General features: G+C 34.3%; 1 protein-coding gene across 1 annotated transcript in view; it reads right to left on the bottom strand.

The window, feature by feature from the left end:
- The window catches only part of PCDH15 (protocadherin related 15), a 904,849-nt gene that overhangs the window by 566,940 nt on the left and 323,417 nt on the right, over nucleotides 1-14,492 (bottom strand). Inside the window, exon 4 of the mRNA XM_081159054.1 lies at nucleotides 4,954-5,004. The gene's annotated coding sequence lies outside the window, so the exon portion shown is untranslated. The remainder of the gene's footprint in view (nucleotides 1-4,953; nucleotides 5,005-14,492) is intronic.

Here is a 14,492-nt window from a genome sequence, read left to right as displayed (position 1 = left end):
GGACACATACACCCACGCAATCAGTCAGTCTCTCTCTGTCTTTCTCACTCTCTCAGTTGTTTCACTGAATAAGAAGTTATTTTCAGAATAAACAGTTTGGTGAGTTGCATTATCTAGCATCCACCTTTTCTAGTCTAGGATATTTGAGAGAAGAAAAATCAGGATGGCAGGAGAATGACAAATACAGGCAAACTCAGAGAGAAGGTTTGTTACAGAAGGAGGGTAACACCAAGGGCAGAGTAGGTTCTCTTGCCCTCACACACTATTGTGGACTCCGGAGGTCCCATCAAAGAAAATTTAGAACTTTATTGCTGTCAGAGAAAGGGAAGCTCTGAATTTTAGCTCATTCTCAGTGTCAGAAACATCATCTTACCTGAGAATCTTGCAAAGAATTAGACCTGAAGGGTTTTTTGCAGCAAGGACGAGTGGCCTAGCAGAGGGCTATAGAGGGTGCCTCGCTCAGCATAGCCAATGAAACTCAGAATAAGACCTCGTCGCAGAGCAAGGTATGGGTCGCTACTGAGCCCCAATGAAGACAACAAACCATACAGTGTCTTAGACTTCAGATGAAAAGACACAGGGACATAAAAGTGTTATATTAAAGACTAGAAAAAGAAAAATGCCTAAAGCCACATAAAAAAAAAAAAATCATCATGATGTCTTCTCAGTTACACTATACTCCATACTGCATGTCCCACTGTCCCACACACCACCACACATATGCAAATCCAGACGCTTCTTTAGGGAGAAAAGTAGGAGAAGGAATCAGTATCACCAAAACACTGAGTAATTTTTATCCAAGACAGACTGAACAGTTAGGTTAATTCAATTTTGATTGGTTTATTTGTTTAATTTGTTACCTCTAGCTAAAAAAAAAAAAAAAAAAAAAAAATGTAGGCTTAAGATGTAGATCAGATTAATTATAGTCTCTAAAGGAAAGAACTTTCATTTTCTTGGAAGATCAAAGGTTTAATTTTGTCAATAAAATCATGTGATCTACTTTAAGAATAATGTGAACTCATGAAGAATCACGGGACAAGGGGAAACAAGATTGTCAAATTAAAAGTCATGACAAAGCAATGTAAAGCAATTGGAAGAAGGAATATAATCATCTGCTAAGTAGGAGATAATGCAGTGAAATTTCCCAGAACTTCAAATAAAAAGGGAATCAATCAATAAAGAAAGAAAAAACAATGAGATGGAAGATTGATAAAGAATATTCAACCCATAATTTAAAGAAAGTGAAGGAAAAAGGGGCAGGACAAAAAGAGCATGGAAAAATAATTAAAAGACCACATTTAAAGATCACGTTTTAAAAAATGAGAGTTTCCAGACAACTTAAGTGTTACACAAGACATATCCTCCTGGAATTTTCAAATGTTAATGACAAAGAAAGACAGAAACTTGAGAGGAAAAAACATCCAGAGATATAAGAATTGGATTGGGTCCCAAACTGTTTAGATCATTAAACACCAGAATATAAACATCTTCAGAACTCATAAGGGAAAAACATTTCAGCTTAAAATTCTATGCCAACAAATATGTTGTTATGCTCATAGAAGAAAGGGATTTTGAGATATACAAAGACCCATTAAAAGAACACGGTATTCTTTGTAAATAATCCACATGTAGACAAAGAAAGATAATTAACAATCAAGTTAACGATTAATGTTTCTGTGATTGCCATTAACTGAATATACTATTTATTAAGCATTTACATCAGACATTATGTTAAACTCTTTAACACAATTAATCTGCAAATCATTTGTGCAGCAAAATCCATAACATTTTTTACTGTCAAAAGAGGGATAATTCTGACTATGGATACAGCTTTAAACAAGTCATCAAATCAAATCTGGTTCTTCACAGATGCTTAGAATGTAAATATGTGGAGAAGAAAACCAGTTTAAAAATTCTAGGTAATTAATTTCTCAACAACTACTTTCATAAAGCATGGGCATTTTGATTATTTGTATCTTGAAGCATTTTTGTTTCCTCTATCTCCTCTCATAGAAACATCGTCAATCCCATCAGAAATGTGCCATCTAGTTGGGGAGACAACATTAATACAATGAAAAATCAATGCATTAATAAAGCAACACATTACTCAGTGCTATTAGATGGCAAAGGCTTTACAATGTGTGCTTATTTATAGGGTACACATGATAAGGATAATAATTACTGGGTTAGCAAGGCCGTACTGTGTAGGGGACGATTCGTAGGAGGCATACTTAATAAGGCCTAAGTGATGGGCAGTGTAGGTATTGCAGAATCTAGAAGTCACTTTATAAACAACATAAGCCAAAAGAGCAAAGACTTACGGGTGAAGGACAGAACACAGGAAAAAGGTGATTCAGATCGACCTGAAGGTTAGTCTTTAAAGTTGAAACATTCGGGAGTTCAAATGTCCAGTATTTCAACTGGCATGAGTTGAAGATAATTTTTATTTCAGTGTTAGAAATTCAGTTATCCCAATGATCAGCTAGAAACAAGGGTCTATAAGGAAATAAAATATGACACCTGAATGAAGGAAGCCTGCTTATAATGAAGCAAAACTGGGATACATGGAATTAGCCAAAGCAGTCATATTCTGCCTGGTTAATGTCCTTTGGGCTTGTGTGTAAGAAGTAGTGAATGTCAAATATTGTATTCTAAAAAGCTCTGTAAGCCTGCTCTAAGTGTGAGCACTGATTAAAAGAACTGAATACCAAATGTAACCAACAGATTTCCTTTTCATTTGTCTGCTTCTCAGAATACTAAGTATTTTCTTATCTCCATCACTTTCAGAAGTTCTCTTGCTATGTGCCTATCTATACATATTCATCACGCTGACAGCAGAATCAGGTATAAAAATTCAGATAAGAAAACATGCTGTGCATTACTTTATCTTTTAAAATATAGGACATACATAAAAATAGACATACAAAGACAGCTTCTTAGAAATAACAATAAAAACAAGTGTGCACAGTATATCTTCATGTTTATCCTGATAAGCCTATAGCAATGGTACTCACGGATCATTTGAGTTGAGGATATTTTTTATTCCTCTTTATTCTCCTAAAAGTCAAGAGCAAAAGAGCCCATCTACAAAATTCTTAGGTTTACTGCCTAGGTAATTATGCTTCTACAGTTTATTCCTACCCCCTGCCAGTGGAATACAGCAGTGGGAAGATTGGTCCAAACACACAGGTAGATGTTTGAAGTCATAGAAATTCTTGAACTGTCTGTATGAGCCTTCATTGTAAACTCAGAGAAACACCTCAAAGACAGGGAACAAATTCTATACCTGAGTTGATTCTTTTATCACTACCGAATTTTTACAACTAATATTCTATGAATAACATCTTAGAGAAGAGGGCTTTGCCACTTTGGATTACTTGGTGTACCTCGTTTGTTAGAGATTAGTAGAAGTCCCTTAAAAATGTAACTATATTATGCCAACTGAAAGAATTCCCAAAGGCAAGAAATTTCTTCTGTCCAACCTTTTTCTGGTTAATCTGGTTTTATTCTAAGATATTTTCCTCTTTCTGTCATTAACTATGTCAGGGATTGAAGAAATAATTAGTTCTTATTATTTTGTGGTATATTTCATTAGAAAAGGCATCCTGAATATATCTAGGATTTTTTTTTTAGTCAGACATATTACTCTACTCTTATTTTAAATTTTATATTATCATGAGTAATACATTAATTGAAAAGTATCTAAGGCTATCAAAGGTTTTTTGATACACAATAAACAATTGAATATAAATGCAAATCAGTTATTTGTCATTTAGCCTTCAAGTTTATTTTACTATATTCAGTTAAAAATATGTATTTAGAGCTGTACTCATAAAGCATTCACATGAAATTTTGCTTTTTTAAAACCAGGAACAGCTGAAAAGTATGAGCCTTGAAAAGATTCCAAGTCCTTCTGCCCAGCTGTTGACTTTTATGAAAGTTCTAGTGAGAATCTACTAATGAAAACATGACTTAAATAATTAACCTCAATGCTTATTCCATGATTTATTTCCTATATTAAGAAGTAGTTAGCTTTCCTAACAAAAGAGTAGCTCACCTCCTTGAGCTAGATTTTTATTTGTAATTTGAATCCCAAGTCACTCCACTAGGGCCATTAAAAAAATTGTGTGTCCTGTCATTCAGCTTTCCTAAAAGCCAGGACCTTCAGGATTGGCATTTCCTTTTCAGTTTTCAACATCTCTGTTCTTCCTCCCCTCCTTCCTTCCTTTTAACAAGCACTCAAGCAGAAGTACACTCACAAGAGTCTCTTCAGAGAGAAACAGAGCTGCAAGTAAATTATTTGCATATTAAAATGCTTTTTTGTTAAATACAAAATTTTCCCCCGGAATACATCAAGGAATAAACCTTTGTAGCATTAATGTATAGTCTTAGATAATACATAAATTCTGTTTAACATTATTCACTTTTAATGACTCACCCAAATCATTATATATTAAGAATAAAGAGCTAAGTCTTTTTTTAAGAAAGAACTCTCTCAGTTTCTTCACATCACTCCCCACTCAGATTTTAGATTTGACGCTTTTCCTGACATAGAGAAATTCAGGCTTCCCATGGTTTTGTCCTAGCGGCTATGAGATTTGAACAAATGTTTGTACATGAGTTCCTTTCAGTAGACAACTGCTTCATCTGTTACCTTTTGATATTTAGCAAGAAAGTCTTTGTTGGATGGCAGAGAACTAAGTCAGTTATTTTTTTGCTGCAAACAACTGGTACTTGAGAAAAGCAGAAAATGGTAGGCATGTCCATCCAAGTGGGTTTCAATAAAACAAAACAATAATCATAGGGTAATTGCCAAAAACAGATGATGGCTGTAACTTGGATCCCCAAGCCAATTTACTCAAGATATTCCTTATGAGATACAACTCTTAGTCACTGAACTCTTGACATGATGCTTTAAATGTGAAATTTAACATAAAATAAAATATATTGTACCTTATCTGTAGCTCTTGTGCATAGTTTTCAGAAACATGACATTGCAAATTCCTGTAAATAGAAAAAAACAACTGATGAGTCAAATGCATTTTCAAATTTGAATCTGAGCAAAGTTATATAACTAAGGGAAAACTATTGTTTACTATCAAATATTTCCTTACAATATCTGCCACTGATGTAATTTTTCCAATTACCTGATATGTTATTATAGACAAAAACAATACAATGGGTTTGCCAATACTATTTTAAAAGAGTTATTTCTGATTAAATTTTGTATTAACAAAACTTTCAGGTCCAGATATTGGATGATTTTGGAAGCCAATTCCTCAAATTTCTCAATGAATATGGACATAATGCATAAAGAATATTGTTGTTAAGTTTGATCAACAAGATGGCTTAACTAAAATGGATAATAAATAGACTTAAATATATATACTAAATACATATACAGTGGTTATACCTGAGGAATAAAATGTTTATAGAAAAATTTCCTCCTTTCTATACATATACTCAATATGTTTATTTCTCAAAAAATACAAGGGTAATATATTTCACATTGCAATAATTTAGCCTTTGGGGCAAAATGATTGAAACATTAATAATTGTTTAGCATTATACTTCATATCTTAAAAAAAGTAAAATTTATTGCGTTGGCTTTGGGACAAGATGTCTAAGTTAATACAAGATCACATTAACAATATATTGTCCTTAAATTTGTCAGGATTTTTTGACAACTCTAACTTCTCTCAGTAAATGAGATAGTAGAAGTCAAAATGTCTAATTCAATTCTTAGAACAAGGCAAGCTCCTGATAAATATGATAACACATTCCATTTTATTTATTTATTTTTTAAATATGTCTTTATTGATTTCAGAGAGAGAAAGGGAGAAGGAGAGAGATAGAAACATCAGTGATGAGAAAGTCATTCATTGATCAGCTGCCTCTTGCACGCTCCCGACTGGGGATCGAACCTGCAACCCAGGTATGTGCCCCGACCAGAATCGAACTGTGATCTTGGATCATAGGTTGATGCTCAACCGCTGAGCTATGCCAGCCAGGCAACATTCCATTTTTAAACTGTAGTTTCAAGGCAAACATCACAGAAACATTTTTTTAATCTTTAATATATAAAAATATATTTATAAAATATATTTTATAAATACATATTTATAGAGTATAGTATAATATACATCTTTTTTACATAGGTAATATGTAGTATAAGATTGTGTCTAATTCTAAAATTAACCATTGTTTTGATATAAGTTCACTTTTTTAAATGTAGAAATAGTATATTAAAAGTAAATACACATATATTTATTTAACACTATGTTTTATCATAAAAACAAGATCACACATAGTGAAATGAGAAGAGATACACTACTATAGAATTGGAAGATACATAGGCACACAATCACAGAAGCAGATGGAAAACTAAGAGGTTATAGAAATTGAACCCCACATTTTGGGGGGTGTAAAGTGACGCCTTGAAAGACGTGTACTGTTTAAGGTCATGAAGCACATTTGTAACAGGACTGGAATTAGTATCCATTATAAAAGGAACTACTGTCATTTTTTTAAAAATTACCTGGAAAGATATTCAACTATCTGAAATTCCTGTAGATAATTCACTTGCTAGACTTAGAATATTTATCTGTGGAAATCAGAAAAATATAAAGTAAATCTAAGTTATGTCCTAATGTTAAGATGATGCAAAGATATGATGTTGAAATTATTTCCTCTTGAGATGTTTTAAAAATCTTTAATGTTTTAGCTTAATATTTTCTAATTTTATTATTCATCACAAGGATATAAAAATAAAACTTTATCTGTTATTCAATAGTTTTATCTTTATTCTTCAATTGAAGCTAAGAGTGAGCAAAATGGATTTAAACATTTTTAAATCTATCACTGGAATTGTTTTACTTTCAGTTCCAGATTTAAGACAAATTAATATCTATTTGTATTCTTGTAACATCAAATGAGTGACACTTTTCAAAAATGTTTCCCATTGAAACTAGAAAAAAATTTCTCAGTTTCTTAAGACATGCTATTGTTGCTGCAAACTGTTTAAATATTTTACTTGTTCATTTACTACATATTTATTGCTCACTCTGTAGCCTGTGTTACTGGCATTTTTCTAGGGACCTGAAATATATCAATAAACACATATTTTATAATGTATCTTTTTTTTTTTAATATATCTTTATTGATTTCAGAGAGAGGAAAGGAGAGGGAGAGAGAGAGATGGAAACATCAGTGATGAGAGAGTCATTGATCGAGCCCGCAACCCGGGCAGGTGCCCTGACTGGGAATCGAACCCTGATCGCCTGGATCCTAGGTCGACACTCAACCGCTGAGCCACGCCCGGACGGGCAACACATTTTTTAAATCTTGTAATCTGGCAATTACTATATAGCAATAGACAGAAATGAACAATAGCCAATAAGCATAAAACAGGTAAATGATATATAATTAGAGGTAATAAGTTTAAAGGGTAAAAAATGATCAGGGTAGGGAAAGGGAATTGTGTCAGTCGGGTAGCAGCAATTTTCAGTACTGAACAGGATTCACCAGGGGGAGATTTAAGCAAACTCTTAAATGATATTTGTCGAATTCATCTAAAGTCTATGATAGAGTTTGTTAGCTTCTGGTTAAGGCACTATTTAAGTTAGTAGAAGGAAAATTGAACTTGTCTGAATTTCAAAAGGACAAAATTATTGTTGCTTTATTTATTTTACACAGAAAATCATCTGGGTCCTTTACGTTGTCGTCTTCTTCAGAATTGCCTTTGGCATTAAACACACTTCTGTCCCTTTTTTTATTAAACACAAACACATCACTCACACATATCCCCACCTCCTTAATACAAAGGATATACGGATAGGATGGAATGGTGACAATAAATTGCTCCAGGGGTCAGGTTCACTGTCATAGAAACAGGGAGTAGAAGGTCAAGTGGCTCTTTCGTGTCTCAGTCCCAATGCAGGAGAGTCCTCTCACAGAGCATTGCACTAAACTCCTTCAAAGCTCCTCCCTTTAGCTTGTAAGGAGGGGATTAGAATGGGATCAGTCACCACGTAACATTCTCATTGCCTTAGGAAGAAATTATTAAGGGGCCATTATTAGGTAAAATCAAGGTTACTTGAACACAAGCACTGTTGTACCTGGAAAACCTGCTTACCAATATTGCTACCAAGTGACTAAGGGGCAGATAGCTACAGTGTGGATACGCTGGGCAAAGGATTATTCACATCCTGGACAGGACCAGGGCAGGGCGAGACTTCATCATGCTACTCAGTGTGAAATTTAAAGCTTATGAACGGTTTGTTTCTGAAATTTTCCATTTAATATGTTTGGACAGTGGTTGACTGTGAATAACTGAAATCTTGGAAAGCAAAAATATAAAAAATAGAAATCAAAACAAAAAGCAAATCAGATTTTGTGCAAAGTCATTTTTGCATAAACACATTTAGCACCTCTCCATTTTATGGCAGTGTTTCAGCAGTTATGTAAATGATGGGTTCATTTGTCAGGACAATGCGAAGAGCTCAGTCCCTCCCACAATGCCAATAAAACAACAAGCTGCCAAGCCAAGTTGTATAACTGGCAACACCAGAGCCATTTATTCTCAGTGCCCTCTAGCCAATCCAACAGTATTATTGTTATGGTACAAATAAAACTGCCCTTTTTTGTAACATATGTTTTGCCTGATTTTAACTATGATGTTATTCTATTGTTTTCAACAAGATACTGATGCCTCAGTTTATCGCTTTATTGAATTTGATATGTTAAGGAAGCAACTTTATGCTCTGAAATTAAAAAAAATATATAAAAGCAAAGCAAAACTAGAAATCCTTGCCCTATGAGTAGTTTTTTCTTTTTAACTTGAGCTTTGTGAAATCATTAGATTATTGGCATTGGAAGTATATTCAATATTATTTTCTTAGTATTATTCTGTTTAAATTTAAAATCTCAAGCTTAAATATTAAGATGGAGAGAAACTCTAAAATAACTGATTTCTGTTCCTTTATGTAAGATTATAGTTTAGATAATGAACCCAATAGAATTTTATATTCTATCTAAATATAACCAGAGAAGGGGACACTTAATTATAACTTATATCTTTGATTGTAGCAGCCAGAAATTTATTTTTTATGTGTATTGTAAATATTTCCCCCTCTTAATTTGGTTTAGTTTTAAGGATAAAATAAAAACTTGAAAATCTGAGGCTGAATCAAAATCTACATAATAAGGCAGCAAAATAGTTTCATTACTATTCCAACTATAGCTTTTAAAATCATATTTACAATGATATATCCACATAACAGCATAATGGATAAGCCATAAAGACATAGTTTCATCTCACCCTATCTCAAAGTGGACCATAGCACTCAGGTGCCTTAAAATAGGGAGAAATTAAAAATAAACTACCATTTAAGCAAGTGATCAGAGAAAAACTAAATGATTTTCTAACAATCCCCAAATTATATCACACCATTACAGTCACATCCCACTTTCTTAGCTCTGATATAGTATTTCTAAGTGATATTTCGGGTATTGTGGCTCATTAGAAGGGCAAGAAATAAAGTATGAAGACAAGAAAAGAGGTTGGGTATAAATTATAAAATACAAAAATAATGATGATAAAATACAGGGGAAATAAATGCTTATTGAATATCTATTGCATGTTAGCACTGAGTAATGATCTATTTAAATTTCGGCCCCACAACTCCAGGAAGAAACAGAAATTATCACCCTTTCAAACCCTTCTGAGGAAAGCAATGCTCAGAGAAGTTGCTCTGGGTCCCACGGTTACAAAATAAATGGCAGAGCCAAGATTTGACCTCGAAGTCCAGGATCTTTTCTCAGTTGCAAATCACCACATTACAAAGGTATTGACACACAGAGACAGAAGAACAATATCAAAAGCATTCCTTTTTCCTTTCCCTCAAGCACGAAATTAACAAAAGTTCAACCCAGGTTTTTAATCCCTTAAAAGTCTTTTAGCCATATTTTATCATCATAAACACATTCAAGCAATGATGTATTCCTTTCACCAAAACACATAGAATCCCAGCTTATCGAATGAATTCAGTTGAGAAATTATGAGATGAACAGCCAGTGCAATTTCCAAACACGCTATCAAAGAAATGAAATGATGCATTTATAAATTTGTCTACATAATCTTTTATATCTAATGCAACAAGTTAATTAGCTGATCTTAGGATCTATATCTGAAGCTTTCATCGGTTCAGACAATGTCTGATTACTTGCAAATGTAAGAAATGCCAGGTCTTAGGGCAGTTCCAGGACATTTCAGAAGGCAAGGCTTTCAGGGAACCTAGGCAGCGAGAGAGAGCACTGCTGTAATCCTGAGGAGTCCTGATAGTTTTCTTCCAGATGTGAATATGAGGTAATTCTCCCCCATAGGAACAGACAGGGTGAAGAACTCTGGTTCTTGCAAAGTATGTTCTGCCAAAACTACACGGCATGCGTATCATGAGAACAGAATTTTCTCCCTTTTAACATTTAAATTTGAATATAATAAACCATGTTTCATGCAGCAGATTAACAGATTTGCTTTCTAAATATGCTCAGATTTACTTTCTAAATATACTCAGATTAAGCTAATATGGTTAATCCCATTAGCCTCACATGGGGGTAACACAGAGGGAAGTCTCAAGTAAGCTTCCCACCAGCATTAAACTGGCAGACAACTAAACCTGATAGTCCCTAAGCAACAGGGGAGAGAAATCAAAAGCGGATGGTTCAAGAATTCCCCACGCAGCAAAGAGAATCCAGGGCCCCATTTGTAATTAAACAGTGACAGAATGTTATCCACACCCTAAAATGTCTGCACCAGGATTACCAAAAGTGGAGGGCCTAGGTTTCTATTCTCTGGAAGTGCTCTTTAAAATACGGGAAGAGATTAACCAAAGAATTTATATGCATTTATGCATGACCCATGGTCCCAGACAATAGTGTGGGGAAGGCCTGGGGCAGGGAGGGGAGGGAAAGGGTGCCGGGTTGAAGGTGTCAATGGGGGAAAAAGAGGGTATCTGTAATACTTTCTAAAATTAAAAATAAAATAAAATACAGCCCTGTCTAAAGGGGGCAGAAATTTATTAGATCACTTTCATTTCAATTTCAATTTCAACAATTAAAATATACTTCAGGTCCAAAACAGCTACTTACTTTATCAAGTTCAAATTAAAGTAAATAAAGATATGGCTACATAAATGCATATAACACACACACACACACACACACACACACACGCTTAACAGCTGATAGCTCAATTGATGTTTCTTTTTAGATTTAACCCATTGGAATTATATTTATTCAAAGTCTGTATACATTTTGGGGGGACACCCTGTATATAGTCAAACACACACGACAGAGATAAAATATTTCAAGTTTTATTTTGTTTCTTCCTTGTTTAATTTCAGAACTAAGACTCGTGGATTTGTGTGAGTATTGTAAAAGATAATTTGTGTAAACTACTTAGTACAGTGCTAGCCCTTAACTAATTCTCAAGGATTGTCTTCCTCCATCATGTTATTGTCTGTCTGCTTAGAAGAGAACCTGAGGAGAGTTAAAGAGAGAAAAAAACATTCTTGGAAATTCAAAACATAAGGTACATAGATTTATAAAGGTAAACCCTGGTATAATAAACTACCAGACAGCAAGTATATAGTTACTGATGAGTATTCATACAATATTATATTATTAGATATTTTTCCTCCTGTCATAAGAACATTCCCCCTTCTCTTACATACATAGAAACAATGCAAATGTTTTTTGGGGTTTTTTTTTGCTTAAAAGTGTTCATAATGGCACCATTCATCTACCCATCTCAGAAGCAGCACATACTCTAGCTTTATACTGCCAGTAAAGCAGGCAGTGAGTTGTAGAAATGTCTGCTTTCCTCATAAGATTCTTAGGTCCTAAAGTGCAGAGAGCATGCCTTAATAATTGTCTTCTCACATATTACCTAGAAAGTAGCAAACATTCAATAAATGTGAGTTCAACTGTAATATATATAGGCCACAAACCTAATGGATCCATGGGGGACCAAGCAGCCTTTCATGTTCTGCTTTTTGTAGCTAAACCATAACTCTACATCTGTCTTCATGGCAGAAGTTATAGGGAAAAGAGACGAGATGACTCCTTTCCATGAGTGTACCTTGGCTTATCACTGGCTACCCAATTATAATTCAAACGCATATTTTTCTCTGTGAAAAATAGAATGGAATTACCAAAAAACTGATTACAGTAATTATGATGATGATGCTAAACATATTCCAAAAATATTCCACTTGTGTTTCCAAAAGAGTAATTCTGGGGATTTCTGGTTTTCACCAAGTATAGTTATATGTTTTTCTTCCTTTGCTTTTACTCTCCAAAATATACTGAGAAGAAAATGAACGAGAAAGCAACCCTTCCTCCACACACACTAAATATCCCCTCCAAACACTTCTCAGCATTCCCACTTTTAACAATCACTTCCACAATACACTGTCATGTGATAAAGGCCTCACATACCGAGCACAGTCTTTATTCAAAAATTTTACCTATGTTTCCACTCTCTGGTCTATTGGTCTCTGCCTTTTGGTTCACATGAACCCTCACCATTGTTTTTGTTGTTACTCTTATTATTGTTAAGTTCCCCTGGGAACACTTGCTTCTGAGGAGTTTGTGCTTTCAAAGAAAATATGAAATGTACTCTTTTTGCCCCACAAATTGTCCCTTAAATGCACTCATGTTTATAAACACAGTAATAAATCAAATGATGCATATTTGCAATTATGCAATATTGTAATTAAGGCTATTGCTTTTTATAACATAAAAGTTTGCGGATTCATAATGACATAATTTTCAATAGTCATTGAGGGCTTTGTTTAGCTATATCATACTCTATGAGATCTGGGTATTGTCAATGAAAGGCAGAACTACCCCAATTCAGCCCCATGAAGTGAAGGGCCCTTGACCTTCTTTCTGGAGAAACCTGTTGTTGCATTGCTGGGATCCTCTGACAGAATTATCCTTCCCCTGCCTAAAAAGGCAGGTCCAGGATTCCTCAGGGCTCCAAAGGCTCCAAACACATCCCTCATTCCTGCCTCCACCATCAGTGCAGTCTCCCTATAACAAGTGGGGAGGGTTGTATCTTCCCGAGCAAAGGCATCAATTCACTTTTTAAAAGAAGTATGTTTTTATTGATTTCAGAAAGAAGAAGGGAGAGTGAGACAGAGGTAGAAAATCAACAATGAGAGAGTCATTGATCTGCCGCCTCCTGCACGCCCCCGACTGGGGATCAAGGCTGCAACCCAGGCATGTGCCCTGACCGGGAATCAAACCTCCATCTCCTGGATCCTAAATCGATGCTCAACCTCTGAGCCACGCCCAGCTGGGTGAGAAAATATTTCTCATCAGACATCAGCCTGACTCCTCTGGTGAAAAATATTTAATCCTTCCCTCCTCTCACTATTTTTTACAATTTCAAGTCCGAATTATTCTGTACTAGACCCTATATATTTTCTTGTGGGAAAAGGGAGGGTCACAGTACAAAACTAAGCCAGTCCACAATATCGTGAGAATGTAAAAATAAACATAAGCAATCAAAGATAGAACAGGATGAAATTGTTAAATTTTCAAGTCAGAGAAAAGGAAACACTCACAAAGAATGACCAGAGAGAAATAATATAAATCAAGATTATATCCCAGCAACCAACACCCAAAGAAATGTTCAGTATATTTAGTTTATGAGGTTTCAAAAAAGATTAGGGAAAGTTTCTTGAGTAAAAAATACACACAAACCAATAAACTGCAAGAGATAAATATGCACAGAGTATAAAGAACATAATTCAAATATAGTAAAAGATAAAAAGATTGCGGAGTAGCTAGAGACAGTGACATTTTATAATATCTTAAATATCCTAATATTTTAAGACAATGATAAAATTTTACTTAATTAAATATATTAAAATGTTTATTTAATCAAATTATGAACTTTTGGCAAAATTTGGCCAGGTTTTATTCTGTTGAACATCTATTGATCTTTAACTGTAGCAAACTATGTTTGTAATAAAAATTATTATTGATTCTATGAGTGTAGGACAGCGATTTTCAACCACTGAGCAGCAAAAGGCACACAGGCATGCCGCGAGAATTTTAAAGCATGCAATATCTGACCATTTAGTCAGGGGCACTGACCTCTTTTCCCTTACCTTGTCAATAAAAAAATGACAACAGCCAACACAGCAATAACTGTTTGGTGTGAATAAATCAGAATTATACCTTTATTTTTGTCCCACCAGCACAAAATATTTTTGCGTGCTGCAGAATTTTAGTAATTAGTTTATGTATGCCATGAGATAAAAAAGGTGGAAAATCGCTGATGTAAGATGTAGATAGAGCGCATAATGTGCTAACCCTAAGTTTTAATAACATTAAGTTCTTTAAATTTTTGTCCAAAAATTGTTGACTTCCTATTTCTATTTTGTCTGTCACAGTATAGTGTCATTGCATAGTACCAAAAT

The sequence above is a fragment of the Miniopterus schreibersii genome (assembly GCF_964146895.1).
Source record: "Miniopterus schreibersii genome assembly, chromosome: 14".
Taxonomy (NCBI): domain Eukaryota; kingdom Metazoa; phylum Chordata; class Mammalia; order Chiroptera; family Miniopteridae; genus Miniopterus; species Miniopterus schreibersii.
Note: the sequence above shows the minus strand (reverse complement) of the source record. Positions and strands in the feature narration are given on the sequence as shown.